General features: G+C 37.4%; 1 protein-coding gene across 1 annotated transcript in view; it reads left to right on the plus strand.

Moving 5' to 3' along the window:
- The first annotated feature begins 8,132 nt into the window (after positions 1-8,132).
- LOC117403215 (tudor domain-containing 6) overlaps positions 8,133-16,895 on the plus strand; it is a 38,524-nt gene continuing 29,761 nt past the window's right edge. Inside the window, exon 1 of the mRNA XM_059023646.1 lies at positions 8,133-8,443. The gene's annotated coding sequence lies outside the window, so the exon portion shown is untranslated. The remainder of the gene's footprint in view (positions 8,444-16,895) is intronic.

Below are 16,895 nucleotides of genomic sequence, written 5' to 3' on the forward strand. Positions count from 1 at the left end.
ATATATATATATATATATATATATATATATATATATATATATATTGTACAAGGTAGGAGAGATATAATCTTGAAGCTAGCCACAGCGCTTCAGCAGAAACATTTCGATTACAAAACTGCAAAGCTGCAGGGTGCAGCAGCTCAACCTGGATTCTGTGCTGCGAGTGACACACACACAAGATAAATCATGTTACTTCCGTTTTAGATTAAAAACTACTTTTGTTTTTACAGTTATATATATATATATATATGCACATACCTGTTTACACACTAGTTTCTTTTTAAGTTTATTTTATTATAGTTTTTCATTTTTTAAGTAGTGCTTTATATGTGGTAAGTTAGAAAATAAACCCTGTTATGTTTAATTGTTCATTTAAATAAGGTGTTTCGGACGTGCAGATGTTTGAGATAATGTGCTTGAATAAAACTTTTGAGTTGTATGCGATAGTTTGTCTTTCATTTTAATACTGATGAGGTTTAAAATGTACCGTGATAATGACTGCTGTCGGCGGTTCTAGTGTTGAAGTAGTACATAAATGTACAGTGTGTATCGTGTGTGTGTGTGTGTGTGTGTGTGTGTGTGTGTGTGTGTGTGTATGTTTTGTACAGCCTTTCTGCTGGAGATTAGTGATATTAAGTCAGAACGGGATCTTAAGGATAATGCAATTTTCAGCAATCAATTATTGCCTGTATATTATCACGATAATCGTGATTATCGGCTGAATAAATACAATTTAAAATTCTTGTAATTTATCAAATGTATAATTCTGCAGCATGACAACCGCCAGTCTAAGTCACTGAGTTTAGAAGAAAGAAAACTAGACTGTACTGTATATGCGCTGAGTTTTTAAATTTCTGGTGGGTGCCCAGAACAAATGTGAGTATACATATACACCTTTTGTAATTAGTTTATTATGAATAAATGACGTATTTTTCCTTTAAAATAATACATATATTGTTCTTATTTAAATATTTATGTTAATTCGAGAAGGTTTACTTTCATAAAAGAAAGTGCCACCAAATGTATTAATATAACGAAACAAAATTGCTAACGTTACCTGGAAGAAGGATATCTACATCATCATCATGAAACGCAAATGGATGGAGACGCAGATGGATCACATTAGTTTATTGTAAACGTCTTAGTTGGTGCTTATCTTGGCGAGAGCCAAGTTCAAATCAGCATGAAGTTTTAACATCTACTCTCATGTAATGGAAATCATAATCATCGCTGCAAAGAAATGATCGTGATTATCGATTATTGTTCCGATTGTCGATTTTCAAGTGCATGTAAACCAAGCCAATGTTTCCTCTTTATCTTTCTACAGTCAACTGTAGTAGGAATGCAGAATTTATATCAGGGGTGGCCAACCCTGGTCCTGGAGAGCCCCTAACTAGCAGGTTTGATAGATAACAATTAATTTAAACACATGGAACAATTTTATTGTGATCAATGAAGCAGAGCAGTACAAACTTGAAAAAGCAGAAATGGAAAGAGCTGAAAAAAAAACTTTGAATTACGGTATTTATTCAAGTAAAATAGTTCAATAAGGCTGCCTGCCCCCTTTTTTGGAGAATTGTTGGGCATATTTAAAACATAACTAGTCATACAACATAAAACCATCTGTAAATATATTTCCATTTTCAAGCATTTTTTATCAAGAAATTCCTTTCTATCCCAAAACTGAAAGAGAATATACCCTGAAAATGCAATTCTGACTGTAAACATTTTTTAAAAAATAATTATTTATATCCGAGGAATAGAAAAAGGAATATAAATTTTGTCTGGAGTTAGATACATATTATGTCTCTGTTGTGTGTTAATCACAACTTGATAGTACCTATGCCACATTTTTTTTTTTTTTTACTCATTTGTGGACCTTGCGACCTGTTAAAAAAATACCTTGATGACCCATTGTGCCTCCATTTAGCCATGAAAGGTATGTTTTGTTGGGCATGTTGTTTTATGGTAATTTACACAGCAAAAATTAAAGAGCACTCAAAACTGCAGCTGAATGTGCAGTATCCAAATGTGAAATGTGTATTTGATAAGTAGATCGGTCAGATATAATTTTAGATTTATATAAAAAGGATAACGTTTGCAAACAGTTTTTATTTCACTTAAGTGACAGCACACATGCAGTATGGCTTGCCTACTTGATTACTGAAGGTGAGCAGTAGCCTACCGTTTTATTGACATAATGTGTGTGTGTGTTTTTTTTGGGGGGGTGGGGGGTGGCACTGCCTAGGACCCCACACAAAGGCCGGCCCTGCTTCTGCCCCAAGGACCTCATAGCAGGTTCCTTAAAATAGCCCAAAGACCGCCAACTAAAACGTAACAATTTCCCGCCCTGGGTCCCCGTCGTCCCTTGAATCCCTTCACATAGATTTCAATGTTAGCCTATGGAGGTCCGTCCGCGACAGCCTCTGGTGACTCGCACCTGTGCGCGCTACGTGGGAGCAACTGCAAGCAGCTTCCTCCCTGCTTCATGTAAGCAGAAGCTCTGGTGTTTCTGTTGGAGAGATCGGACCACAACGGCACAGGCCCACTATCTCGGACTGCACACCGCGCCATTACAATAGTGTTTATTAATGTAATTAGTGGGGCTTGCGAAGCAAGAGTCCCCACTTTAAATCTTCGACATACTTCTTCTTATTATTCTTTGGCACGCTACTCCTCTTACACCGTTTAAGCTAGAAACGCAGTTCAAACTTTAAAACGTGTAGACCGGTCTGGAATAGTGTGCTTGTATATACAATATATTTTATACTTTTTTAAACTATTAAGCTTTTTGTCCATCTTCATTCACTTTAATGGGTCTTTTTTCAACATTTAAAAACTCCCAGACTTCCAACATTCTATTTACTGTAAACGATGTAACTTTTGACACAAATCAGCTACTTTGACCACTTTCCCAACAAGTAAGACAAAAAGTTAGAGGGTATGGAATATTCCTCTACTTCTCTGCTATTCAAATCTGGAATCAAAACAGAAAAAACATTTACCAATCAAGAAGTACACCTGTTTTAGTAACCGTGGCTGAACCCAACTGTACGGCACTCTTATGTGTGTTGGTGTGTGTCAGAGGAGCCTACCTGTGTATATAAGGGTGTCACAGAGCAGCTCACAGGTTGATGGTGTTAGTGTGGAAAAGGCTCCCTAGGTGGGTGGTTAGCTGAAGATGTATTATTCTCCATTATTATTCTCCCTCCCTTTCTCTCTCTCTCTCTCTCTCTCTCTCTCCCTCTCTCTGGTCTGTCTCCCTGTCTTTACTGTTTCACTGCTGGTAATCTACTGTAATAAACAAAATAATAATGTAATATTATCTACTGTATTAATTAAAAAAATGGTATGTTTGCTTGTTTATTTAAATAGTTTTTTTTGAGAATTATAGTTAATTAAATATAATTAAATTATATATTAATATTACATGAGCTACACCATAGCTAGTGCTTCCTTGTTCTGCATTTAACCACCAATGTAATTAGAAGAAAAAAAAGAGAATCCCCCAGCTATAAATGTATTTTAACTATAATGTAGATCACATACAAATGTCCAGAAATAAGCATACAACTGTATAATTTATCATCTCCATAGAATTGTAATAATTTCATAATAAACAATAACAATAATAAACATAACAATTAAGCACAAATGTTATGACAACATTGAAAACTAACTGACTTATACAAACACGTTGGCTTTATTAAGAATTTAATAGTAAAAATGACAATTTTAAATTTATAATTGTTAAGTTGATTAAAAAAAAAAAAAAAAACTAAAAACAAGGAGCTCCTACGTCCCTAATTACTAAGGATTCCTCCAAATATATTAATATTTCCTAATTGGTGTAACTGTGATAATTAAAATGGTCAAGTTCAAAATTCCAATTGCAGGTAGCTCACTCTGCCTGTATCTCTCACTTTCTCTCACGCTCTCACTGTTCCGCGCTCTCTCGTACTCGCGCGCTTTCGCACATGTGCAATACAGGGTCGGTGGCGCTGTCTCCCTGTGCTAAAAAAATACTGCGCTTAATCCAATAAGAGAACGGTTTCAAGCACCACGTGTCTTATGCAATTTCAATGGGAAGAAACCGAGATTGGCAAAGCCCATGGAGGAAGCGCCACCATTAGAATTGCACCGATATATTGCTTGCAATCTCTATTTTTGTACTGGGTTTTTTAAAAATGTTTTATTTAGTCATCGTCAATTTTTTACGCTGGTTTTTCTCCTCAATTTAGCATGCCCAATTATTATCTGTATCCTCGGCTCACTGCTCGCAACCCCCCCTCCCCGCCGACTCGGGAAACGGAGGCTGGAACACGCGTCCTCAGAAACGTGCTCCTGCCAAGCCGTCATTTTTCGCACTGCAGATCCACAGCAATGCCACCAGACCTATAGTGCCGGAGGACAACACAGATCTGGCAGCTACACTGCAGAACCACAGGCGCCCTATCGGCCACAGGGGTCGCTGATGCGCGGTGAGCCGTGGATTCCCCCTGCTGACCTAAGCCCTCAGCCAATTATTAACATAATGTAGGTATTTTATTGGCTGAGCGCCTGCCCGGGTATTTCGAAATCTAACATGAAATCAGGGGCATAGCTAGGATTAGATTTTTACTGAGGCAAAAAAAAAAGAAAAAGTTGAACAAACCTCTTGCAGATTCTGTTCATGTTACAAAGGTAAAAGTTATCACCTTATAAAGCCTGGAGACTGTTCATGCAAACTGCAAAGCAATATTAAGTCCCTTGGGGCTCCCGAGTGGCGCATCCAGTAAAAGCACTCGCTAGAGTGCAGGATGCGCTCTATAGCCTGGACGTCGCCTGGACGGGAGCTCCCAGGGGGCGGCACTCAATTGGCTGAGAGTCGTCCGGGGGGAGGGAGGGTTAGGTTGGCCAGGGTGTCCTCGGCTCACCGCGCACCAGCGACACCTGTAGTCTGGCCGGGCGCCTGCGGGTTTGCCTGTAAGCTGCCCACAGCTGCGTTGTCCTCCGACGCTGTAGCTCTGAGGCGGCTGCACGGTGAGTCTGCAGAGTGTAAAGAAGCGGGCTCCTGACGGCACATGCTTTGGAGGACAGCGTGTGTTCATCTTCGCCCCTCCCGAGTCAGCGCAGGGGTGGTAGCGGTGAGCTGAGCCTAAAAATAATTGGGCATTTCAAATTGGGGAGAAAATAATAAAAAAAAAACTAATTGGCAACGACTAAATTTAAAAATAAAATAAATAAATATTAAGTCCCTTGGATAATGATGTTAATGTTAAAATGTGATAACCCATATTATTTCAAAGATTAAAACTAATTCTCCCAGCAAAACCACAGCAACCTAAAATGACCATATTGACACTGTCAGAAATATGCTATTTTAAAAGGACAAGAATATAACATCAATATTAATAAGTAGATGTGTTCATACCTTTATTGACATGCATTTGATTCACTGCTATTTAAGTTGCCTTACACTGCTGGGACTGGTAACTGCTGCTGACTGGTAAGACTGGTGCTGATACTTCTGTGACTGGTGCTGACTCTGCTGGGACTGGTGCTGACACTGTGACTGGTGCTGATACTGCTGGGACTGGTGCTTGCACTGCTGCGGCTGGTGCTGACACTGCTGGGGCTGGTGCTTGCACTGCTGGAACTGGTGCTGACACTGTGACTGGTGGAAAAGGAGAGCCCAACTTTCAAGAAATATTCAATTATTTATCAAACGGGAAATACCCAGATGCACTTAAAGGGAACAGTGGAAGAAAGGCTAAGTTTTGGAGACAGTGCCAGCGTTTTTTCCATTACAGGTGGCTAACTAATATACAAACACAAGGTACACAAAAAAACGACAAAGGTGAGCCACAAAATAGACACATTCTATCAGTATGTACATCAGTATGTTACTGTTTGTTATAACATTAATTAAACATTTTTTTTGTTCATTAAAAAAATTGTATTAAACAAGATAACATATTCAAAACATGTTGTTGTATAGCGAAAAAATGTGTAATCCCTCGAGAATGATTGTTGTTTTTGAAGCAAAGGAACTCAAACCAGTATGCTTGAAAGAAGGCATCCATTAGCCATAGATTCCAATTTACTGTATTCGTCTGTGTGTGTGTTTCTGTATGTAGTACTGGTTTTTTTTGCTTTGTATTTCAACTCCGTATTTTGATATGGAGTACATTTGTATGGTTACAGTTTCTATTAGTACATTTTTATGTTAGTTAATTCAGTTCGCTTTAGCTGAAAAATGTTTGGGGAAAATACAAATGTAATACCATAACTGTAAAAAGCAACGTGTTTTGAGCTTGAGAGTGTTTTGAAAGTGACTAGTGTGTTTTGAGTGTACACTACAGGTGTATTGCCTGTGCATGCACTGTTTCAAAGTGGGAGAGTAAACATCAAGGAACAAGTGACTAAGAAAATGATGAAAAAAAAATATAAGCGGCGCTCAAACGTGATGTGTCAAAGACAACTTCTGTGTCGATCCCCTGTCTTTTACAATGGTTCCACAAATGGGGGCCAACAAATCTGTTTGGCGCCAGGCCCACAAAAGGTTAATCCGGCCCTGGCTGTGGTAGTCTTAGATAGAGCTGGACTCTGACGGATGGGTTTAAGCCATATAATGGCTGTTCGTGTACAATATTTGTATGACTCTATAGTACTTTGACAAGGTATTCACCAAAATAATAATAATAATAATAATAATAATAATAATAATAATAATGTGATGTTCCCACCTCTGAACGCAAGCTCTCCTTTGAACGTTTACACAGTTTCTCACTCAATTCTAATATTGTTTTGTCAATATAAATCGACGATAGGAAGTAGTACAGTACTTCAGGCGGGGGAAACCGGTCCTGGTGCTGCCTAGCGCAGAGGCCGGGTCGCTATAGATGCAAATACACAGCCACTATGCTATATTAAAACGCTATGCTATGGCAGGTAGAGTGATACTTGGACGAGCTGACTGTCCAATTAAAGTGACGAGAAAAAATAAAATAAAACATATAGCCAGCTATCCCGGTTTAGCAACACATTTAATGTCATCATAAAAACAGTTACTTGGATTTTTGCTGTGCTGGCGTTAAAACATTCTACATGAAAAAAAAAGATTTATCAAAACGTATTGCAGCTTAACATCACATTGCGCAGTGGAAAAACATCAATATAAATGATACATTCTCTTAACATTGATTCTTACCAAGATTTGGCTTCTTTAGAAAGAAATGTGTAATTGGTTGGTTTTTCCTCCGTTTCATGTTAGTGCTGCACTGTAAACCAGTGTACAGAGTAACTTGGGAAACTGACTAATGAGAAACGTCTTTGTGGCGCGAATTTTACATACCGCAGTGTCTGTACAGCCCGAGATAACAGTAATGTGAAGAAATTAAAAATAATATATATTTACACTCACAAAAAATAAAGTGGGTACGTTTTGGGTTTTTTTATCTTTTTTTTTTTTTCGTCTTCACAATTAAGAATTGAGCCGATTTTTACCGAGGCGGCCGCCTTGGCTGCCTCAATGGACGCTACGCGCCTGAAATACTTTACTATTCTGGCTTCCAATAAACCTCTGCGATATAATTTTGTAGTTCCTTTGATTAAAATGATGTTAAATAAAATACCTACATTATGTTAATATACTTTTTTTTATTATGTCTGAAATCCTAAAATTCTAGTGATGCCAACTTTTGGCCATAGTTGTACATAACATTTATCAACTTCTTGAGTGACAAGTAATTGAGGTTTTCTTAAAATGGGGAACCCCCCCCCCCCCAAAAAAAAAAACCCTTTTCAAAGGACTGGTTCCGGGACCCCAAATTCTTGGCTGCAACCCTGTTCATACACTTAGATAGAGTTTACATGGTTTTCAGTCAGCAAGTCGCCCCCTCCCCAGCCGCCAATCAGACACAGGTTCCTACCACATTAGACGTAGTTTATGGTGCATTAAAAATAATACAACATGTAAACGTATTCAGTTAATTAAACTGTTTTTTTTTAAAGCAGTTTATTTTATTTTTTACATCTATGATAATTTTCAGCACCATTTTAAAAACGTCAATGTAAACCTGCACCCCCCCCTCCCCTCACCCCCGCGAATCTCAAAGTTGGAATGATCGGAAGCGGTAAAAATGTGACGGAAACGGTTAGGTTGGCTTGATGGAGTTTGTAAAGATTGGACTAGAGACGATATCAGAATAATAAGCAGTGTTATTTGCAACTTTCAAAACTTTGATAAAATAACGTTTAATTAAACATATGTTTGAGACTACTCAAGATCGTAAACATTTTACCCAAATTAAACTGAACATTATGCAATGTGTTTAGTGAATTGTTGATTAATTCTGTGTGGATGAACAGACCGTTTTCCCTCCAACTTGTTAGTTGAATCTGACATCGTGTACTAAAGGAAAAAACAACGCTGGTGTGCCTGAAATACGAAAGGGGATAAGTAAGTCGTTTTTTAATGTTAAGTTTACGTGTTTGTGATATATTATACCTTTTATCAATTGCTGGTTGTCTGCTTTGATAATAAATGCCCCATTGGGGTTGGTTTTGTAATTTTAAACGCCGTAAATAAACCTGCGTAGTCCATTTTTTTTTTTTGCGCTAGGCCTTAGTTTTTCAGACTGCATACTATTCACTGTTAAAACTCAAGTGAACCCATCAAAATTATTATTTTTAGAAAAATGTCAGGTAATTGATGGCGTACATTGTTTTTTGTGTAAGTATAGTTTATTAGTTTACCATTAGATTGAGGCAGAAAGACGGAATTTGTGCAACCAACTAGTTAACATTATCAAAAAAAAAAAAAGAACCGTAAAAACTAATGTACAAAATAAATACGTTGGATAGTTCAAAATTTTCAGCTTGAAAGAGAAGGAAAATGAACTAAGTGTGCCAGAAAAGTTGTCTGTCAGTACGTTTAATTGAGGTAGTTTTCAGAAAAACTAATCTATTCGGAAAATTGAATCAGAAAATTGGCTTTCTGAAAACGACACGTATGTGTTTTACATGACTTGCCATAGATAATCCAGTTACACTTCCGATAAATTCAACTGTATGGATTTATTTTTTCGCAAACGTGGAGCATTTGCGCATACGCAGTAAGACTGAGGCATGAATTGGCAAGTATTTTAGATTTAACGAAGTTGCAAATTCTTATGCTGTATATCCTACATTTCAACAGACTATTATGCCGTACACCTCTCTTTAGTTGATGTCCACTCCTTGCAACAGCTGATCACTTTCTTAATATAACTTAAAACCTACTGACTTTGCATACATAAGGTACTGTAAATTCTCAATGCTTTTTCCTAGCTAGAATTGATCAAGCCTGCTTTATTTCCACCCTTACACAAGACACCATTCTATATAATTTACCAAGCAAAACTGATTGTTATCCTACTTCCCTTACTCTGTCTTGGTCTTGTTTTGTTAAACTTTCTACGATAAAGTCATTGGGCTATAATATTTATAAAAGTACAACTGGCGCCAACACTTTGATCACTGGACATTGTAGTAAAGAAACACAACTCCTTCTCCCAACTCCCTTGTTAAAGTACCAAGTCTCTTCTCTGTGTAAAGTTTAATCATATTGCCGCTGTGTTTTTTTTAAATTATTTTTTCTTCTTGCTAGAAATATGGATATAGTTGCTTTAATGATCACGTTCGAGGGAATTGTGAGTTGGCTCATGTGCACTGCACTGTCAAAATACATTTTCTGAAAAGTGTTTACATGTCTGTGGTTCGAATTTACACCTTTCTTTAACTCAATTTAAAAAAATGGAAAACGAAACAACGGTGTAACTTGAAAATACTTGCAGACGTGGCAAACGAAAAACAAATAAAATAAATGTACACAGTTTTTAATTTGTTTATTGTTATTAAAAGTATTTTAATTGCAGTTTATTTCAAATATTTAAAACGGTGCGCATGTGCAAACACCTTACTGTACTATTATGAACGGACGCAGAACCTACATAAAGCACAACGATGTTGAAGTTGCCTTATTTGCCAGCTTCTTATTCGGCCAACTTCTTTGCATACGCAAATGTAGCACAACTTGAATAAGTAACCTGGGGTATTTCAGGGGTCAGGGACTGTGGCTTTTTTGTCTGCATTGGCTCATCTGCAGAATGACAGTAGTTGCTGTCTTGGTATGATAGTAATTGATTGGGAGGAATGTGGCTGGTAATCAATTTCCAATCAGTCAATCATCCAACCTGCTGTTTTAAAATAGGTGATTCTCAATAAAAAGGGCAGCAGGTAGGAACCAGGTACACACACACAATCTGCTCAGCATGTTTTGACGGACTTGCAGAAAATAACTATTATGGGATTTTGCAAACCAAACTTAGAAAATACTGTCTTGATCAAGATAATAGTCATTCGTAATCACAGCTCAGCTCTAATACTGATTGTGGCTCTTAGAGCTGTTTTTAAAGTAGTGAAAGCTTACCGAGTGATGGACAAATCCTCAGTTTTATGCATGAGAACCTGCAGTATTTTATAAATAGGGCCATGGAAAATTCATGATTTTCACGGAAATCGTATTTGACTGCCTAATGTGAAACTTTTTTTTTTATTAAACATTTCTCTTCAACAGATTTTATCCTGTAGAAACCATAGACAACTACATAAATGTCTGCAAAGATAATAAAACTACAACTAATAGATCTTATTTATCATGGTGTCAGTCTTGGATGTCACATCTTTGCCACTAGATGCAATCCCTGATTTCACAAGCTGTAAAGATGAAATTGAATCTTACAAGCACCATGCTGCTGAAAGTGACAAATATCAATATTGGTGATTTCTGGGTGAAGTCTGAAATCAGATTCCCAAACATGGCAAAAATTACATGCTGCTTTTTGTCAATTCCACCAAACTCTGTGGATGCAGAATGAGCAGTTTCCACATATGGACAGGTTTTTACACCACAAAGACAAACCATGAGTGTTGAAACTGCAACAAGATGAGCGATGCTGGCCTTCAGCAAATAACTAGTTTTCACATAATTATTGTGTGTGTGCACAAAACTCTTACATTACTTTTGATGTTGGAGTTACTTTTTAATAAACTGTATTCCAAAAATTAACGGAATTCTTATGTTCATGTAAACGTGCTGTGTTAGTCGGTTTGCTTCCTACTGCTGGTAAAGCAAACTAATTGAATTATGAATGGTCGTCGCCTGTATTCAGTGATATGGGTCTGCACTTGATGGGAGTCGTTGCAGTGGACCTCATTCTGGGGGTGTTTGGTTCATAAGTAAGGTAACCCACATGTGTTTGAGAAGATTCCAAGGGTAAATTTCAAATGGCTTGTGGATTTTTATTTTTTGTGGAAAGTGTAAGCTAATGCTGTGCCCTTAATCAGGAACAGATAAAACTGTAAACTGTCTTGTCCGTGCAACAAAGAAATGAGGGGACATTAAGTTTCATAGTTTAACACTGACATTTAACTACATGGAACGTCTACCATACGAGGAGGGTATTTCTCAGGTCATGACATTTGTATATATTTTAAGTGTTATATGTAGTCATGATATTGCCTCCCTTGTACACCAGGGACAGTTTCTTAAAAACGAGTTGTGACAATTTGCAATAGTAAGCACCTCGCAAATAAAAATTGGGTTTCCTAAAAGTACCGCAGGTCTGCGACGTCGCAGATTTACCAGAAACCTGCGACAGCCAGACAGCAGCCGCAAGTAGCAATGTATCGCAGATCCTATTAGAACATACAATGGTGCTCATACTGCTAGTGAAATCCTCTTGATGCATGTACAGACTTAAGTACTGATCAAAGTACAGATTGCTAATATTAGGGTGGTAGATTTAACCAGAAACAAATCTAAATTGATGTGTTTTATTAATCAGTTTAAACTAACAGATTTAATTATTACTGTGTTTTTTGCTGTTATTTGATTTTCTGCTGATTTTTACTGTACCTTTTATAACCGCTGTGATCTGTAATGTTATATATCTGCAATGACCGGTGCCAATATGTTGAATTCGGAGTCGTGTCTTCTAGAATCGATGTGCAGTCCCACACGGAATGAAGCGGAGTTTACATATTACAACATTATTTAAGCTTTGCCACTTTTTATTTATTTATTTATTTATTTATTTACAAATTTTTCCTTTAAATTGTTTAATGCTGACGGGTATCATTTAAATCAGAGACAAAAAACCCCCCAAAAAACTTAATGTTAACTGCTAGATCTACTGCTGTTTTGTATTCCATATATTTTTCTAATGAATAAAGTGATCAGTAATTGTGCATAATCAATGTCGTCCTTCTGGAGTCCTGAGTCCTGGGTAGGCTTGGCTTGGCTCGGGTGTGCAAGTGTGAAAAGGCTATTGTAGAACATGAGGCGAGTCCACACTGAATTCTAAACTGGCCAGAGCAGGTTGAATTTTGCTGATTTTAATGTTGAGATTATAACCACTAATAATATGCCTCTGCTCAGCTGCCGGCAGACAAAAACACCCTTAACACAGTGAATGGTAGGTGAGGCTGCTAGAGTACATGATGATAAATAATCTTATTTAGTTGTGGGTGTTGACATAAATTTTAATGGATACTCATGTTTGTTAGCAGACAATTTTGTTTTTATATAAAAAGTGTCGCTATCGATAATCGTCTCAAGAAAAATCACGGTTCACTGTGTGACTCGATGAATCGACACACCCGTAATTGACAGTTTTTTCTGAGTTTTAATTCTGAAACAGAATTGGCTAAATTTGTTCAAAGCCCTGCTTGTGTGTGTTCAGATTTACTTTTTCCAAAATACTTGTTTTATTTCTTGGCAGTATGAACCTCTGTTAATATCGGTCATTTCACATTATTTTAAAATAAAACCGTGCATGGTGAGATACTATCATATTAATTTCCGCTGTTCATTGCGCTGCTAGGAACTGTAACCAAAATGTAGTTGTCGCCAATAGTTGGGTGGGTTTTTTTTTTGTGTGTGTGTTAAAACCCCGGTTTTTCTCACCAGGGATCGCTGGTGCGCTGTGAACCGTGGATTCCCCTGCCAACCTAAGCCCTCCCTACCCTTGCGCCGCCCCTCAGTCACAGTCGCTAGTGACATAGCCTGGATTCGAACCAGCGATCTTCAGGCTATAGGGCGCATCCTGCACTCCATGCAGAGTGCCTTTACTGGATGCGCCACTCGGGAGCCCAACCGAACTATTTTAATAGTAATAGTGTATGTACACGGTACGCCCAACTAAACATGAACCGGTACTTCAGTGTGGATGCTTTAATCTGGATTTAATTAAAACGCTTTTCAGTACCGTACTCTAAATCGGTTATGTAATGTGGACAGGGCCTTAAAGTAAATACTTAATGCTGTGTAAGCTAAATATGAAGCTTACTGCTGCCACTTGGAGGACTGGAGTGTACCTTAATCAATGCTGTTATATTGCCGAACAGTGTGGTGTGTCGTGTGTTTTTATTTAAAAAAAAAAAAAAAAAAAAAGTTTTTATTTTACGGTAATTTTGCTGCAGTGTAATAGATTACCGCGACTATGCATGTCTGCATCCCTTTCCCATTCTGTGCATCCAGTGAACGTAAGACAAAATATTTCAGTCCAATGTATTTTGCTTCTAGGACGCAAAATTTTGTGTTCTCGCAATCTGTGTTTGTTTTGGTTTGTTTTTTTATCTATTTATTTATATCTATATATGTAGAGATACAAGCAGATTTGTTGTCCGTGAGATGTTTCATCAGCTGAGTGGCTACAGCCCTTTTGAGAGTTTGGGAGAAAAGGGAGATTGGAGATGCGACGGAAATTGGATCAGTCAGCTGGGTCATTGGAGGGTTTTTTGAGTACTGACAAGTCGGGCAAGCTTAAGGGCAGCAGGAACATGCCTTACAAAAAAGTAGTATACTGGTATCAAAATTGTCTAGTTTTAGTATACTGTTGGTACCATTATACTATCCTATTTTGGCACAAGTATACTTGCAGTATACAACTTTTTATATTCTCTTTGTAAATAATGCAACATAGTTCTCAAATATTGGGCATTTCTTAGATTGCATTTTACTTCTATTTTGCATACCTGCATTGTCTCTTGCTAGATAAGCACCTCCAGATTCTGACATACTTTTACAAAACCAGGTGCAAGTTCTGCTCTGGATCAAAAAGAAATAATGCTCTGCGGCTGCCCGCCTACGTGGATAACTATCGAAAAACTAGTAGAAACTAACTGAAACACAAGTCTGGGAAAAACAAATGGAAGTCTGGAAAAAGGATGGAAAAACTATGGAATTTTGATGTTGAAAAAGTGTATGAACGCTGATATTTAGTTTGCTGTCTTATAATACTATTATAAGAATTTTTTGAGAAATCTTTATTTTTGCGTTTTGATTTGAGAGCAACTAAAGATGTATTTGCGTTGGCAGCAGAAATTTGGAACGACTTCATTGAAAACTGCATTGCCCGTTTCAAGCTAAACATAAAACAATACATGGACAAGCAGCTGTTTCTGACAAAAGCACGGTGTTGCTGGACACGCATGTCAAACAAACCTGTCAAATTTGGGATCAAGTTTTGGTTGGCAGCGGACCCTACCCCTACCTGTGCAAAGATGAAACTCGCCCAGCTGGTCAGACTGGATGACAATGTGGTACTGAGGCTGATGTAATCGTGCTTAGGAAAAGGGATGAATGTTACCAATGACATTTTATTTCACTAATTAGCAAAACAGTTGAAAGGGGGGTGGGGGACGGACAGCCTGGTTGAAACGGTAAACAAAGCAAGAAGAGAGTTTCCACCATCTGTGCATAACTTAGTACTCTGTTTTACAATGTACTGGACATGGCAGCCATTAATTCCTTAGTTTTGTACAAAGAGTGCTGGGAAAAATATCATCTTATGATGCTAGCTACGGAGATTTGGCAGAAACGTTTAGATAGGAAAACTGCAAAGTGCCACGGAAACGCAGCTCAACCGGGATATAGTGCGCATCGAGTGAAATCAACGCCAGGTAACTAAATGCAATAAAAATCAAACGTTTCTATGCCCAGTGTGAAAGAGCAGTATGTGGTAAATGCACACGACAAGTTGATAAGCGTTTACATCTGTGTGGATTGTGCTAATATGGGGGCTATTTCCCTGAATGCGCATTCCTGTTGCACAATGTGAACAGAGTTATTTTCTTTTTTGTAAATATTTTGATTTTATAATTATGTATGTAGGCCTACATATAACCATTTTACAGCTGGTTACACTATTTTCTTTTAAAATGTTTAGTTTTCATTTTTTGAAGTCGTGCTATGCAGTAGGCTAATGTAAGCCTTTTATGATGATTTTGTAAATTACTTCATTTTTACAGTTTTGTATGTACATATAGCAGTTTATACCTGTTTACACTATCTTTTGAAATGTTTATTTTAGTATAGTTTTTTCAATTTTTTTACATCATGCATTATATGCGCTAATTTTGAAAATAAAGCCTTTTATTTTTTTTTCTTAATTATGGTGTTTCTGCTATGCAAATGTTAGCTATGGTCATAAATAAAACTTTTATCTGACAGTTTGTTTAAAATGTACCCGTCAAAATGATTACCGCTGGCGATTCTAGGTAGTAGCATAAACAAGGCAGTTCTAGTGTTAACATGCTAGTATATCTGCACTTTTTTTTTTTTTTTTATTATATAAAAGCACTCGCCAACAGGACACGGACATCAGGTAGTCCTCCGTTTTAATTCGCCTCGGCTGAGCGCTGGTTTCTAACCCTGCTACATTATGCACTAGACCAGGGGTCTCCAACCCTAGTCCTGAGAGCTGCTGTGGCTGCTGGTTTTCGTTTCAACCAATCTATTTAATTGAACCAGGGGCCGGTTGTACTAACGATCAAAAAACAGGATCGGATCCAGGCTCACTGGAGCCGGATCATGAAAAGGCGCTGTACTAAGCGGATCAGGATCAAGCTCCACTGATCCGAAATCTTGATCCAACCCTGGAGCTGCGCCGCCGTAACTAGGGAAACTGAACAATTAGAAGCGAATATGCGTGGCGCAGAGATTGAAGAATCAGAATGTCAGAAAATGAAGTGCGTTTAATTTAAACGACATGAATCGGAAGCAACTACTGTACATGTATAATTTAAAACTTCAGCGATTCTATAAAAACAGATCGAGTATATTAATACCGGTATCTGGTTTTGTTTTGTTTTTTAACTTCTAAAATGTTTCAATAAATGTTACCGTAATCACGGCCGTGTGTATTTTCTGATGGACACACAGATAATTTACAGCGGTATAACCTCCATACACACAAGCATCTAGCTGCAGCGTCGGTTCAGTGCAAATTATCAACACAGTTTGAGCAAATGTAATCAAGTGCTGACACAGATTGAGGCTGTGAAAAGGTAATCTTAAGTTATTGAAAAGAAAGAATTGGTGGTGGTGGGGGGGAAATGATATGCATTTAAAAAAAAAAAAAAAAAAAAAAACGACGTTAAATCTAATTATTGATTTAATTGTAATCGATACCCTGAGAACGCCAGTATGACTTTGTCAACACAGAACACGTAGAAATATTATTTATGAAACCTCATTAGGCAGTCAGGTCTCTTTTTTTTTTTTCTGTAGCTATACGGCGAAAACAGAAATGTCAGGTATAGCTAAACACAAACAAATATTGTACAATTTTTTTTTTTCTAATTTGATATTATCTTAATACAGTACTGTTACAGCTACTTTTTTAAATGCATTGTTGCTTAATGTTTTCTAAACTGTTAAATCATCTCTGTTTCAATCTATGTTTAGTTCCTCAATTTTTCAAAAGTGGGATCAAGTTCTGATCCTGCTCAAAAGCAAGATCAGGTTTGAGCTCAGATTGAGCACTGATCCTAGTTGCGTTGTACTAAACGGATAAAGATCAACATCT

The sequence above is a fragment of the Acipenser ruthenus genome, chromosome 5, assembly GCF_902713425.1.
Source record: "Acipenser ruthenus chromosome 5, fAciRut3.2 maternal haplotype, whole genome shotgun sequence".
NCBI lineage: Eukaryota > Metazoa > Chordata > Actinopteri > Acipenseriformes > Acipenseridae > Acipenser > Acipenser ruthenus.